The sequence below is a fragment of the Leuciscus leuciscus genome, assembly GCF_965113295.1.
Source record: "Leuciscus leuciscus genome assembly, chromosome: 6".
Lineage (NCBI taxonomy): Eukaryota > Metazoa > Chordata > Actinopteri > Cypriniformes > Leuciscidae > Leuciscus > Leuciscus leuciscus.
In genome coordinates, this window is record NC_138730.1 from 19,080,018 (window position 1) to 19,096,088 (window position 16,071).

The following is a 16,071-nucleotide window of genomic DNA, read 5'->3' on the forward strand; positions in this document are numbered from 1 at the left end:
TTGTTGTTATAAAGTAATTAAAGTTGTATTCATGGATGTCATTTTTTGTTGTTGATTTTAGTCATAATCGCCATCATCATCATCATCAAAAATAAACAAACAATTTATACGACAAACACAACCAGACAAACCAAACATACTGTCCTGTTGTTTCTATAAATAAACGTCGGTCTTTCATTGTAAAAACAGTGTTCAACAGATTCTATTGAAAACAAACTTTTCACAATACACACGTTATATGGATAACAAAACACTTTCAGCTGCGTGTCTTCCACTGAATCTGAAGCTCGGCTTCATAAAACGCTTCCAGAGAAATTAGGGAGGGAGAGAGGGAGAAGAAAAACAGAAAATGAAGAAAATAACTTTCATCAGGAGCTCTTTAGGGAGAGAGGTCTCATCCTCTGGCCTGTGTTTGTCCTTTCTCATGTAAATCTGTCTCTCACACTGCCAAGAGCCCGTCATGCTGGAGAAGCAAGGTCGTGCAGCAGACTATCAGGATGAATGAACGTTTAATAACAGAAAAAGCAGCTGTGTGAAATCACTGTCTGGACTGGAGCACTGCGATCGGGCTCATGACCATTTTTCTTACAACTTAAAAAACTAAAAGTACAGAAAGTAAGTTTGTTAGGTTTCAACTTGTAATTCAAGTATTTAAGTATTTAATACAATACTATTTCAAATGAAGACAATAAGTATTGTGACAATTTCTGGTTTGTCAGAGGTTAGTGGGACATTTTTATAGTTAATGTGATTCCTTGTTTACTCTGTTAGGACTCTAAAACATCCACAAAAAAATCACCAAAACACCGGTTGGTTAAAAGTTATTGCAAAATAGGCATTGCATAATGTCTGTTTGTTATACTCTCTTCAGACTGGATGTGAATCAGTAAACAGTTTTTGTGGTTACCTGTGCTGATACACCATATTAGCAAGACTGTTGCAGGTTTGCTTTTGCTCATATTCTGATGAGATGTTGCAGGATGTGTAAACAATCTGTGCTCATGTACACACCATGCCTGCATGCTAGAGTGTGCGTGTGTTTACATGTTTTTGTACTTAAGTCAGCTAGCCTATTTTGGTACTTGAAACCCTGGTGGTAGAAGTTTTTGGTCAGCTGCAGCTAGACTTTTTTTATAATAATATTTTTCTAATATTCTTAATAATTATACTTGTTACCTAATTCTGAAAATATAACCTCATTAACTATTTCAATTAAATCCAAATATCTATCTATCTATCTATCTATCTAACTTATACTTACTTCTTTACTTACACTTACTCACACTTACTTATTTACTTACACTTACTTACACTTACTTATTTACTTACACTTACTTTTACTTATTTACTTACACTTATTTACTTACACTTACTCACACTTACTTATTTACTTACACTTTTACTTATTTACTTACACTTACTTATTTACTTACACTTACTTTTACTTATTTACTTACACTTTTACTTATTTACTTACACTTACTTTTACTTATTTACTTACACTTATTTACTTACACTTACTCACACTTACTTATTTACTTACACTTTTACTTATTTACTTACACTTACTTATTTACTTACACTTCTTTACTTACACTTTCTCACACTTACTTATCACTTACTTATTTACTTACACTTACTTTTACTTATTTACTTACACTTACTCACACTTATTTACTTACACTTACTCACACTTATTTACTTACACTTACTTTTACTTATTTACTTACACTTATTTACTTACACTTACTCACACTTACTTATTTACTTACTCACACTTACTTATTTACTTACACTTACTCACACTTATTTACTTACACTTACTTTTACTTATTTACTTACACTTACTTTTACTTATTTACTCACACTTATTTACTTACACTTAGTTTTACTTATTTACTTACACTTATTTACTTACACTTACTTTTACTTATTTACTTACACTTACTTATTTACTTACACTTACTTTTACTTATTTACTTACACTTACTTTTACTTATTTACTTACACTTAGTTTTACTTATTTACTTACACTTATTTACTTACACTTACTTTTACTTATTTACTTACACTTACTTATTTACTTACACTTACTTTTACTTATTTACTTACACTTACTTTTACTTATTTACTTACACTTACTTTTACTTAGTTACTTTAAAAAATATATATATTAGATTAGATTCGATTCGATTAGATTAGATTCGATATAACCTTATTAACTATTAATCCATCAGAATAGTTTTTTATAAACTTCAGCTGCAGCTCACTTCTGTACCTGAACTTATATACCACAAGGATTTATTATATTATATTATATTATATTATATTATATTATATTATATTATATTATATTATTTACAAAACTTGCAAATATGCCATTGGCAAATATGCAATTACCGGTATATATTCAATCAGTTTTATTACCCTTGTTAAGTATTTTAATATTTATAGCTCAGGGATCAATTTATGACACTGCTAATGTTTCCTGCTCAAATTGGTGAGATAAAAGACAGTAACATGAATCCCTTTTGTTTCAAAATGCTTGGAAACACATTTCTTGTTGTTTGGATATTTAGGTCATTCTCAGAATTCTGTGTTCCCTAAACTGGTCTGAATGTTTTCTCGCAGTGCAGATCCAGTCCAGAGTTTTGATCCACCCAGGCTGCAGAGTGGCAGTGCGGGTCTTAAAGCGTGCACCCTGGTTAGTATTTGAATTATGCCATTGACGTCAGCAGAGCTGTAAAGCTGACCGGCGTTCCTTCCCTAAAGTAATTTCTGGCCAAGAGCTTTCTATGGTGCATTGTGGAGGCTGTCAAACAGGCAAAAGATGAGTTGCAGACGTGAAAGAGAGCAAGAATGAAAGAAAGCAAAGGAGAGGAAGTGCGTGAAAAGAGTTGTTTGCCGGCGATGCAGCATTAGATGTAGGTTGAGATAAAAACCACTGTCATAGACAGTGAAAGTAAGACCCCGCGAGTAAGTGTTTCGTAGGAGCAATAAATGTCAAATAACCTACACAAGACCCTCTCGGCCCATAATGCAGATTGTGTGGCAAAACTGCAAAAGGCCCACAGAATCACATGAGGAATAAATTGTGATCATTTGTTTCAACCGAATGTTTCTTTTTTTCCAAGTCCCATTATTCTCCCAACAAAAATGATTTGTTTTATCAATGATGATATTTTAGATAATTGAGTATTTTTTTATTGTTAGCTAGTCTTTTGTTCACAAGTCTTTTGTTCGGACGGCAGATAAGCACGCCCGTCATTTTTGGCAGCCGGTCTGAGTGCATTTGACCCCGATGACACAGTGTTGATTCATGGAGCTTTTTGGCATTCTATTCCTCCTGCCCACGTGCGAAGCCCAGACAAACAAAAACAAGAGTGGGATGGTGAGAGCCAATGAGCCGTGCCAGAGGACAAACATGTGCTCGCCTCTAGAACGTGATCCAATGAGCTAAACTCCACCAATCCATCAGCTCCAACAAATAACTCAACATCTGCGCTTCGTTCATTTCTGTGTAGGTTAGACGTGGGCAGGGGTCCCAGACTGTTTCATTATTTTTGGATATGTCATTTGGATCAAAATAACACTGACAAAAACATAATAGCTGTAAAGATTCACAAAATGGGTCAATGACGTGACAATCTTTTTTTCTAGCTTCCAATTTACTCAAAAATACAAAATGTGATTCACACATACTGTAAAACAACTTTTATATTAACAAATTTAGGAATTTTTATTTCTCTACACACAGTCATAATAGGTTATGCAGTTGTACTGATATCTTAATTAAGAAAAACTCATTCTTGAACAGAAAAATAAATCTTATTCAAAATAATAATAAACAATATAATGGTACATAAATAATAATACAGTAAGTCTCTTTAAATATCAGATAATTTTACCTTTTTATGACAAGACAAAGTTAGTTCAGGTTGTATTGTCATGTAGTGCAACACCCCAAAAACTGTCATATTTAATATTAGTATTTTTCATGACATTCATGATATTTCTGAATCAGAATTAAGTATAAAGGTAAAATACTTGTGTTTTTACTAAATTATCAAAAGTTTTTTCTTTTCCGTATTGTGGTCCTTATATGTTACTGACCCATATAACAAAATTTGTAAAAATTCTTGTCACATTTAGTATTATTATTTTCTTGTTTAGGACTGGTGTGCTACACACTTTTTGCACTTTGCAATGGCACTTTTTTGTAGCCCTCTGCCATTTCTGTCAGATGTTAAAATGGGTTTAAAAAATCCCTTTTAAAGGTTTAAAGATACATGCACAAAAACAGCATGTTTTTCCTTCCACTCAAAAATGCATTTACAACATAGTATAGATGCGCGGATTGTTTTAAGGTCTATGGGTGATGCAAGGCGCTGCTGACGCGAGCCGCGAGGCTAGAAAGCTCTTGCCTGTTCTAGAAAGGATACTGATCCAATGCAGCAAAGATATTTAAAGGCTTAAGTCCCTACTAGTATAGCCTATTTGTTGGGTTTAGAATTGGAAATTTGAATGTTTTTTCTTAAGGACTGTAGGATAAGCAACACTCGCCCTGGGTGGGCCTATAGGAACCCAGGAACTCAGTCAACCACAGTTCTTTCCCTTGATGTCTTTACTGAAGCATATGTTTGTGTGTGGTGGACCAAGTCTCACTGGCTCAATTGGTGAGATTATGTGAGTTTGATCTGTCTTTAGCAGACCAACTAAAGGGAGAACTTTTCAAAGGCTGATGGGTCATTGCGGCTTATATCAGGAGAATCAAGAATAGTAGCAATCCTTCTTAATGCTACCTGGTGGGGCTGTCCGAACCATTCATTGAGGGCCATCATGGTGTCCCTGTAAAGTGTAGGGGAGTGTAAGGAGGAGTCTGCTATTACAGTGGTTTTCAAACTGTGGGTCGCGACCCACTTGTGGGTCACACAGTGAGAAAAGGTGGGTCGCACAAAGGCACTTAGCTGCAGCTAAATTTACGTTATGATGAGTGAAACAAAACCAGTCCGATTAATGACCAAACGACTATGAGTTTTAGCGCCCGCCAAAGTGTTATTTGATCGCTGAGTAATGTAGATGAACTGCTGCGCTTGTGACAGAGTCACAGTGCATGTTTAACTGAAAGAACGAGCAGAGAGAGTACTCGGTCGCGCGCGCGCGCTCTCTCTCTCTATTCGGAGCCAGGCGAAAGTGTAAAAAAGACTTCACCGTCTCCAAACTAAGCGCTGTCCTGCGCTCTCTCCCTCGCACATATTAATAAAAATAAATCGACACGGTGGTAAAAGGTCGGAAGACCAAAGTTTCATGTGGAGCATTCGGAGATTTTTTTTTTCTTCCTCAATTACCGCTGGGTGTGAATTGTGCTAAATAAGTTGTTGCCTTATCTTCTCTGAAAAGCATCCCAGACATTCAGCTGACATAAAACAACACTTCAATTAAACGAAAAAAAACTATCCAGTGATGAAATGTTTTCTGTGTTGACACAAATGTCCTAACTGCTGGGATAATCACACAACGCGCACGACATGTCCAATTCAAGAACTAATGACTCCTTTGAACGATTCATTTTAATGAATGGACAACTGGGGCCGTATGTATAAAGCCACTCAGAGTAAAATTTTAGTCTCAAGTCTGTCAAAATTCTAAGAATGATGTCATTTTACTTTTATTCCTAGACTTAAGAATAAGTGTGATTCATAAAGGTTCCTAAGTGTCAAGACTAGGTCTCAGCTCCTAAATTATTTAAGAGAGCTGAAGAGGTCTCTTAACCTAGTTAGGAGTAACAAGATGGCAGCAGAGAGGATGTCGCCACGCACTTTTCAATGAAAATATGATGTATTGGAGTTACAGTAAATGATGACGGAGTTGATTTTATAGCAATGAAATAAAAAGGAAAGTAATAATTACATTGTTGCTGACTGGAAAAAAGCAGCAGTGCACCGGTGATGACTTGAGCTCATCATTCCACAGTAAGCAGGGTCTTAATAGCACTATTGTGTCACTGACCACATTAAATACAGTAGTGGCTAAAAGTGATGTGCAGAGTTTTTTTTTATTGTTTTTTTATGACCCTACAAGTTTGCTTAAACCATCAAAATATAAGGAAAATAAAACTTAGTGAAGATATTTATCTGACAAATTATGACTAAGTCAGGTCACTTTTTACAGTACAGATTGTTTCAAAGCAGCTTTACAGTGATAACAGGAAAATAATGCAACAAAGTTAGTTTGGGCTGTACAGCAGCTCTAGAAGAAATTAGTGTCATTGTGCAGCTTAAGTTAGTTCAATGATGATTAATTTCCATTGTAAAAGATCATTAGTTTCTATTTAGTTCATTATACAGCTGCTCTGAGAAAACAGTGATGTCATTGTTCAGCCCAGTTCAGTTCTCAGACAATGGTGTCAATCCAGGCAGATCAATAATATTGTTGAAAAAAGGGCTAACTACACCAACAGGTTTTTTTTTTTTTTTTTTTTACTAAAAAGCTCACAGGATAAGAAAAAAATCATACATTGTCTGCAACATAGTCAGTTATTAATATTTCATTGTCCTCTCTTGTTCATTTGTTTGACAGCCTTGGCTAAAAATGATGTCTGTACAGTTTGACATGTTTCATTGTGTTATCACAAATAAACAATTGACTCCAAGCACAACTACACAATACGCGTACAAAATCTTTAACACATTTGTAACCCTATTTGAATGAAGGGTGAGTGTCAATTTTCCTTGGCCTCACTTTTGGTCAATACTATATGGCAGTTCTTTGACTTTCCAATTGATCTTCAAATCTCGCAGTAAAATAAAGCCACTTTATTGAGTATTTCGGGCTTTCCTGAGTTGTTGGATCCATTGATGGAACTCATGTTTGCATAATTGCTCCAACTGTGAATGAGGAGACACGCATCAATAGAAAAGGGTTTCCACAGCATAAATACTAATTTGTGATAATTTTGCACAATGCACTGCAAAACATTTTTTAAAATAAATTTAAATATTAAAGCTTCAGTGTCTTAATTAAATTATTTTATTATAATTAGATTAAATGATTGGTGTCATGCTGCAGTGACCTCATCCTTGCAGGCTCACAATTGGCTGATTCAGTGGTTGAGGGCGGCCATTTTGGGTTGACATCATTGTAGTCCTTAGTTTACAACACTTAAGTCCCACTTCAGTCAGCACTTAAGAATCAGTCTTATACTTTACTGAAAGTTGCTTTTAGCTGCTTTATAAAAGTCTCCTACTCTTAGAAAAGTCCTACTCTTTACTAAGTATTTTCTGACACTTAAGTCAAAGCTTAAGACTATTCTTAAGAGCATTTCTTAGAAGTTTTATACATACGGGCCCTGATCTTTCCAACAGTGAACTCAGGAGACGTTTGAATCAGTAACACTTTACAATAAAGTTCTATTTATTACATAAATTACATAAAAAGTACAGTTTGCTTACTCAAGCTTTAAAATAAATAAAAACCCCTTGTTTTTTTTTTGAAAACCATATGACTACATTTTTCCACACAGTGCTATCAAGAATCGATAAGAGAATCGTTAAAGAATCGGATCGATAATCAGAATCGTCAGTGGCATTATTATTATTGATAAAATCTTATAATTTCCCATCTCTATGTGAAGACGGTAAAATTATAATCAAACAATAAAGAACATACAGTACATGTTTTTAAAAGTTTTTTTAAGAGTTAAAAGTTTAAAATATTTTGCTAACATGAAGGCTTGTCACTGTCAGCCTTTTTACATCAGTGCAAAACGGGAATGCAGATTAAGACCATCAGCATGCATTGATTAATCCCATTGCATGTAGAAAAAAAAAATGTGCGACCAAATCATGCTGGTGCGACCAACTGATAAAGTTGGTAGCACCAGTGAAAGTGGGTTTTGAGATTGATTATACTTGTCTAGGTGGGTCCTAGAACAAAAAAGTTTGGGAACCCCTGTGCTATTAGACAAGCATCGTCCAATTTCAGATGGCCAACCAGAACCTGATATGAACATTTCAGTACTGTCAGGTGGCAAGAGGTTGTCTAAGGCAATTTTTAATCGGGCGAATTCATTTGGATCTTTGTTTCGGAAAAATGGAATGGTGGGGCATGGTCCTTTGTAATATTTCTCAGTCAGATCCATAGATGTCATGGGAGGTGCCATATTATAGGATGCCATTCTGTGATGTTCAGTATTAGGATGTGTGGATGATTCCCATGGGTGGTCATAAACATACTTACGACTTTGGGCAGGGTATTGACCATACCTCAGCTGCTTATTATACTGACTTGGATGGCGGAAATCCATAGTATTCTCTACTGAAGTGAGTCAGGGGGTGAAAGTTGGTGTGGACCTTGTGCTGCTGTAAAGCCTTTGCTTGTCATGCTGATTCATAATTACTGGCTCTTCATATGCGATGGGTGGAGAAGGCTCTGGCCAGTCTTCATCACTCACATGCTCTGCATGGTGGAATTTAACTGATGGATGATTAGACTGGGTCTTAGGAGTAGATAAAGGCCTTTGCAGACTACAAGCTCTGTCTAAAAGCTGAATCAACTCTTCTTTGGCTCGATTAGTTTAAGGTCAGCTTTAATGGCCTGCCGTGTTTCACATAGTCTGGAATTCTCTTCTGGTATCCTTTGCAGCTTTATAGAGCTAGCATCTGACCGATCACTCTGGTATCCATCACCAATGGGAAGGGACTCTGCATTGGATTCAAACTGTAGTTGTCAATTCGGACATTGTGGTGATGACTGGCGGGAAGAGTTGGAAATGCGCTGCTGTAGAAGGTTTGGGAGGTCATGATGCTCATCCCTGACAGTCAGCCTCAAAGGGGAAAAAGCAAGTAAACTGTGTGCTCTTTGAGGTTTTGCTGCAGATACTCTGATGAAGAGTAATCATCATCAGATGACTCCACTGCTTGTTCTCTAGTACTAACTGGTGAAGCTGATTTATGAACACTTGGGAAATCCACCTCATAATCTTGTAAATAGCCTGGACGGCGCTTTGGGCGAACCGAAGGGTTTACTGGTGCAGAACTGGCTGACATCTTAATCCAGGGAAGTGTAATCCGGCTCGAAGGACCATTTGTTGGGTTTGGAATTGGAAATTTGAATGTTATCTCTTAAGGACTGTAGGATAAGCAACACTCGCCCTGGATGGGCCTATCAGAACCCAGGAACTCAGTCAACCACAGTTCTTTCCTTTGATGTCTTTACTGAAGCATATGTTTGTGTGTGGTCTGTACAAAGATAAATAACAATTACAATAAGTAAATAATACAGACTTCAGATCCAATTATTTAACAATCCAATATAGTAAACAATAGTACAATTTGTGTGGTATATTACTTGCAATAAGAGTGAAATACAATAGCTTCTTGATTAGCCATATTAGCATCTGAATATGCCATTTAACTATAATCTCTAACTGATTTAACTAAATCAACTCACACTTATACTGGCAATTTACTACAGACATCTTGAACATGAAAAACGATCTCTCTCAACATAAAATATGACAGCATTATAATCAAAGCGATTGTATAATTCGACGGCAGAAGTGAATATGATCATGCATGTAACGATCGTTAGTTAGACACGATCAAACACTTGAATTTAGTTACAATAACTCAGACAATCAACAGTTATATGCAAGATTACAACATAAACTTTCTCCTAAGTGCATATTAACAAGAATTAACTCACTTTATAGCATGCACGCACACATATAACACTCTAGGATCGGCTCGCATTTCTTCCTCACAGAGCAGTTTGAACACTATTGGCTATGTTGTATCCCCATTCTCCAGAATATCACCGGTTAACTCCGTGTCTGATTGGCGCACAGGGACAAAAATAAATAAATAGCCTAAATAAAACGCACATCGACAAACCTGACCGTACCTGATTAGGCTACTGTACAATTTTAGCATTGCAATAAAAAACTCAATTTGGCAAATAATTTCAACATGCTGCTATTTAGCCTACTACTAATTAATGCCTATTGCACTTTTGCAAAAAGAAAGAAAGCTCGAAATAAAATAACAAGTCATTCACATTATAGGCTAATTAACTCTACGCACTGTCATGTCAGGGTTACGACTAGGAGGAGCCTGTTCTGAAGACTCCCGTTAATTTTGACTGCCTGGGAAGAGAGCTGGCAGACAGTGCAATTCATTTTATACCAGCAGGCCTAACAATCATTTGATTGGTTCAACCGCCACCCGACCAAATTTAATGAAAATAATATTTTTCGTCACGTCATCCGCCCGATCCACGGTTTACCCGTGGAGTCCGCGGCTATAACCGCCAACCGCGCATCTCTACAACACGGTATAATAAATGGTTACCTATAAAGTTCCGTATTAATTACAAGGTATTGCTACTGACTTATAAAGCCCTAAACGGCTTAGCTCCAGTCTATTTAACGGATCTTCTATCGCCCTATAATCCATCGCGCTCTTTAAGATCACTAAATTCAAGGCTTTTGGTCATACCTAGGATATCCAGAACCACCAAAGGAGGGAGAGCATTTTCACATTTGGCTCCAAAACTCTGGAATAGTCTTCCTGATGCTGTTCGTTGCTCAGACTCGCTCTGCCAGTTTAAAATTAGATTAAAGTCGCATTTCTTCAGCCAGGCATTCATATAATCCTACAGTTCAAACTACAATCCGGCCTCTAGCTCATAAATGCCAGAGGAGAACTGGCCCCCGACTGAGCCTGGGTTCTCCCAAGGTTTTTTTTTCTCCATTATGTCACCTGATGGAGTTTTAGGACACCATTATGTCACCTGATGGAGTTTTAGGACACCATTAGGTCACTTGATGGAGTTTTTCGGTTCCTTGCCACTGTTGCCTTTGGCTTGCTCAGTTGGGGATATTTTGGGGATATTTAATTTAATTTTATCAATTAATAAATTCCTCTTGAAACAAACTTTGTTGTATTATTTTAATTTAATACTGTGAAGCTGCTTTGATACAATCTGTATTGTGAAAAGCACTATACAAATAAACTTGACTTGACTTGACTTAAATGATCTGTGGGGTATTTTGAGGTGAAACTTCACAGACACATTCTGGGGACACCTGAGACTCATTTTACATCTTGTAACAAGGGGCATAATAGGTCCCCTTTTAACCCATAGTTTAAAAAAGACACATGGTCTACAGCTACAGTCTGTTTCATTTGGAACCTTTTGAGAAAGAATTTTACCGGCATCAGCCTGTCCACTCCATTTTGAAATGACATAGAATTGGCCATGACTATCAAAAGCATCTGAATCATACATCTGTCGTGAGTTTTCTGCTTTATGAGTCACATCCAGCAGACCAGTCGAAAACGAGAAGCTGCCGACTCTTTGCCTCTTTATGGGCGAAATCAGGAAAACCTGGCCCATATATCAGCGTTGCGGCTGGGGACACGAGGACACAGAGAGGGGCAGTGTACGGCAGGAGGGGGAGGAGGGGCGGCTGGAACGGCCAAACGCTCTCACAGAGGTGGTTTTGTGGGACAGAGAGGATGTTGGGTAAATTCACACTATGGTTTTTTGTAAAGAGAATCAAACCGTTGGCCGATCAAACAGAAAGTCAGACGCTCTGTAGACCTTAGCTAGGAAGGTTTGACTTCTTAAAGGTCAATGGTAAAAAGTCTCAAAGTTCACTTAGTGGTGATGTACGTCATGGGGTTGGGCGAAAGGGAAATTGTGAAACACCTTGTGACATTTACTTTGAGTCTAATAATCAACTTGTCTACTAGTGTAATTGGATCAGATTTGCAGTTTCAGTACTGAAAATGTGCAATGTCAGTATGTACATGTCAAAATCTGGTTAATCAGTGTTGACGCGTGACGCCTGTAGGATTTATGTGTTTGAAGTTTGATTTTTGTTAATTTTTTGCCTGTAATGAGACAAAAATTTGATAAGATAATGCCGAAATTGATTTGTATAAATGAATGACAATACTGTTGTCTTTGTTTAATGAAAGTTATGCAAGCCATATGACCATAATGTTCATTTTGAACAGTTTTTTTTTTTTTTTTTTTTTTTTTGGGAATTTGCGTACGTGTACAAATGACATTGCCCAGCACAGTTTGTCATGATGATTTTTGACTGTTGTGAAAGGTGAGATTCATCCTGTTTTGATAGGAAACAATGTTCTGGTGTTGTCAAGATTATATCTGCTACTGTACTTGTTGAAGTGGAACTATTGATCTTTACTCCCTTTAAACCAGGTGTCACGCTAGCAACAGAAAACACAATGTGCATCAAGAGGAAAAATCTAAATCAGATTGAAAATAGATTTGTGGTAGATTTTTAGTCATTTACTATACACAATAAATTGTAATAAATAACATTATTTGAGATTATATAAAGATAATTCAGATGTTCATATGGCTATATTATTAATTTGCTCAAAATACAACCAGAAACAGTAATGCTGTGAAATATGATTACAATTTAAGATAATGTTGTCGATTTTCTATTATATTTGAAAGAAAAATGTTCAAAATTATATTACATAGATTTTAAAATGCTGATTTGGTCCTCAAAAAACATTTCTTATTATCAATGTTGAAAAGTGTTCCTTAATATTTTTGTGGAAACCATACAATGTATTTTTTAGGTTTATTTGATCAATAAAAAGAACAAAAGAATAGCATTTATGTGAAATAGAAATCTTATGTAGCATTATAAATGTCATTTTTGATCACTTTAATGTATCCTTGCTTAATAAAAGTATCAGTTTCTTTAAAAAAAAAAAAAAAAAAACTATGGACAATATAATATTTATGTTTTACAAATATCTAAAATAATCTGATTTTACCAAAATGATCCTAACCATAATTTTAGACATCACTAGTTGCAGTGGCACATGCTTGGCTTCATTTAGGCCCCTGGTGAAAGTTGCCCAGTCGTTGTTCTCTCTCAAGCTCCCGTGGCGTTGACATATTGATGCTTTTATTCGTGTGTATCCATGCCAGGCTTTAGATCTACACACACGGCTTAAATGGACTCCATATGTGAAACATCTTGAGCGCAGGAGGCTTCTCTAAAATGACCTTATTCATCAGGAGTAATGCACTGTATATCCCTCACAGACGTCAGCAGGGTTAATGCAAACCCTTCGCTCGGTTTTACAGCGGTTACGCACATGGGATCCGGAGCTCATTGTTGGATGTGGTCACTTTATTTGTAGGTGCTCGCTGGAACTCAGTGATTAACTCATCAATTAAACTCAAGGGATAAACTTTATTGAAGCGTTTGCGTTCATGCTAATCGATGCATGTGGTATTTGTGCCACATGACCAATTATAGGATCATGATGATGAATACCATAGTAATTAATTGGCTGTCTTAGTCAATCCACAGCAGAAAGCCACACTTGCTGAATGTTTTGTTTAAATCGGGCCTTTTTTCTTGCTAAATGTTTGGATTTAAATGACGGTGGTTTGGCTTAAGATATTGTTGTGATTTAAAAAGGTAAAATGTTATGTGGGGATAATATGAGGCCTGAAAAATGCTCAAGTACGTGAACACAGGAACTTCTAGTAATCTCGAGTCACATGCCACTGCATTCCTGGCTGTGTCAGTGTGCAATTTATAATGCAACGCAAGGACATTTGCATTGTCAGCATTGCCACGGTTTGTTTTTAACAGTGGAAGCACATTACATTTCTGGTTTTGTATAGCCACAAGATAATAAACATTAGACGTGTGATAAAATTCAAAAGTTTGGAGTCTGTAAGTCTCTTATGCTCACCGAGACAGCATTTATTTAATCCAACAACAACAAAAACAGAAAAGAAAAAAAACAGGAATATTATTACAATTTAAAATAACAGTTTTCTATTTGAATATATTTTTAAAAGTATAGAACAGACCTTATTTTACTCATAAATGGAAAAACCATACGAAAATCTTGAGGGAACCAGCGTCTTCCGGATTTTGATGTCATCCCTGCACCACTATTACATATCTTCTGAATTATTACAAAATCTCCAGAACAAAAAAACACAGGCAAAGTAAAGAAGCAGCAGAAACAGCAGTGGTGTCACTGATGCATATCTGTTCGGAGAGGTCGAAGACAAATTTCCACTAAGGTGGACAATAAAGTCTAATGAATGAATGAATGAATGAATGAATGAATGAATGAACAAGCGATAGAAGCATTGCTTACGCATGATCATTGCTTACACATTAACATTATCATCAAACTTTAAACAGCCTATAAATTAAAACTGCCTGATGTTACTGAATGAAACGTCGACCCTTTGGGGGTGTTGATGGACTCTATCTACACTATGTATTTTGATCATCGTTCTGAATCCCATCCAGACGTATTCTTTGACAAAAACACGATTTTCTCAGCTTTTTGTTGAAAGTTTTGCTTTTTTTAATTAAACTTACCCACATTTAAGTTTTGATAAAAAAAGAATGCATGAAGCTAGAATAAAAAAAAAATTATTTGTTTGTTTAAAAGCAGAGACTCTGCTCTTTCTTTTAATATATTGTATGTTCAGATATTCATACGACACAATATTCTGAGGGCCATGAAAATTTTGTGAAAATGGTCAAAAATGCGGGCGCCAGCCGGCAACTTAAAAAAAAAATTGCTGCATGGCGGGGAAGTATATGAAGGAAAGAGTTAGGTATATTTTTCCCTATGTTCAATGGGATCATGTTTGCTATGTATTGATCATGCATTTGCATTTGTCTGACCTGAGACTGACCTGGTTTGTGTGCAATACAGATCTGTGAGCAAAGTTTGAACTGGAAGCCAGATGAACTTGTCAGTGCCACATTTCCGAGGTCATCCTGCAACAAGGCAGGGAATAAATGGTTAATTTAGACAAAATTTGCATCCTGAGGGGAGACTCCAGCCTGAGTGTCGCACGGAAATCCGCTCCACGATTTAGCGGCGTCTCAACCTCCGGGGAAGTGGTTTACTTTGCTTGGCTCCTGTTGAGCTTTGACTGGATGCTGGCCAGCGAGGGGAGTAAAGTTTGCCTCTCGGGTTGCTCCTGCAAACACAGCCCTGGCTTTGATTTCATACCTCCTTCTAGTTAGCCCTATCGGGGAATCAAATGGAGGTGGTGGGGGTTCTATGAGTCCTGATCTCTCGCTAAATCCCAATACCACCTTGGAAAAGGCTTGTGTCTGCTAAAAGATCAGAGGCTCGCTGTAAGGGTGGTGGAGTCTTTCATCTGCAGAATTTGTAGTGGGTGTAATTCATTCTTCTCAGATTTAGGCCTTTTTACTGTTGTCCTGTCAACTCTTTGTCCAGCAGTCTTGTCAAAAGTATATCTTTTTAACTTGTTCAATTAGATAAAATATTACATTTGACAAAAAAAAAAAAAAATTCAAGGGTCATACTTTATACTTATTTTAACCCCCAGAATGATTTTTTATTAAAGGGTTATTCACCCAAAAAAAAAAAATATCCCATAATTTACTCACCCTCAAGCCATCCATCATAAAAGTAATTCATACGGCTCCAGAAGGTTAATAAAGGCCACTCTATTGCCGGAAGCCAGACAAATATGGATATATTTCTTACAAAAGCATGTCGCTTTGCTTCAGAAGGCCTTTATTAACCCCTTGGAGTAGTATGGATTACTTTTATGATGGATGGATGCACTTTTTTGGGCTTCAAAATCTCAGTTACTTTTCACTGCCATTATAAAGCTTGGAAGAGCCAGGATATTTTTGGGTGAACTAACCCTTTATGAAAACGAAACTTACTTATTGACTCTTATGGGAGTTTTTTGCATCATGACATTATTTTCATGATAATTAAGTACATTCTCACTCAATACTATAATGCAAAACTCTAACTCTCATTATTGTATATAATACATTCATATGAATTTACAATGAATATATTAAATAAGTAAAAATATTTGTATTGAAGTATATTTTTAAGTTAGAAAATAATAATTAATATAAATTTTCATAGGTGTTTTCCCCAGTATTTTGAAGTAACCACTGCATTGTGTATTAGGTTTAAAGGAAATGTTTGTTAACTTAATGGAAATTATCCATACACTTCTAATCTAATGAGAATCAGCAAT

At 36.2% G+C, this 16,071-nt stretch overlaps 1 protein-coding gene across 3 annotated transcripts in view; it reads left to right on the forward strand.

Annotated features, from left to right (window-relative positions):
• Nucleotides 1–16,071, forward strand: part of pde4bb (phosphodiesterase 4B, cAMP-specific b) — a 61,348-nt gene that overhangs the window by 34,590 nt on the left and 10,687 nt on the right. The window lies entirely within an intron of this gene.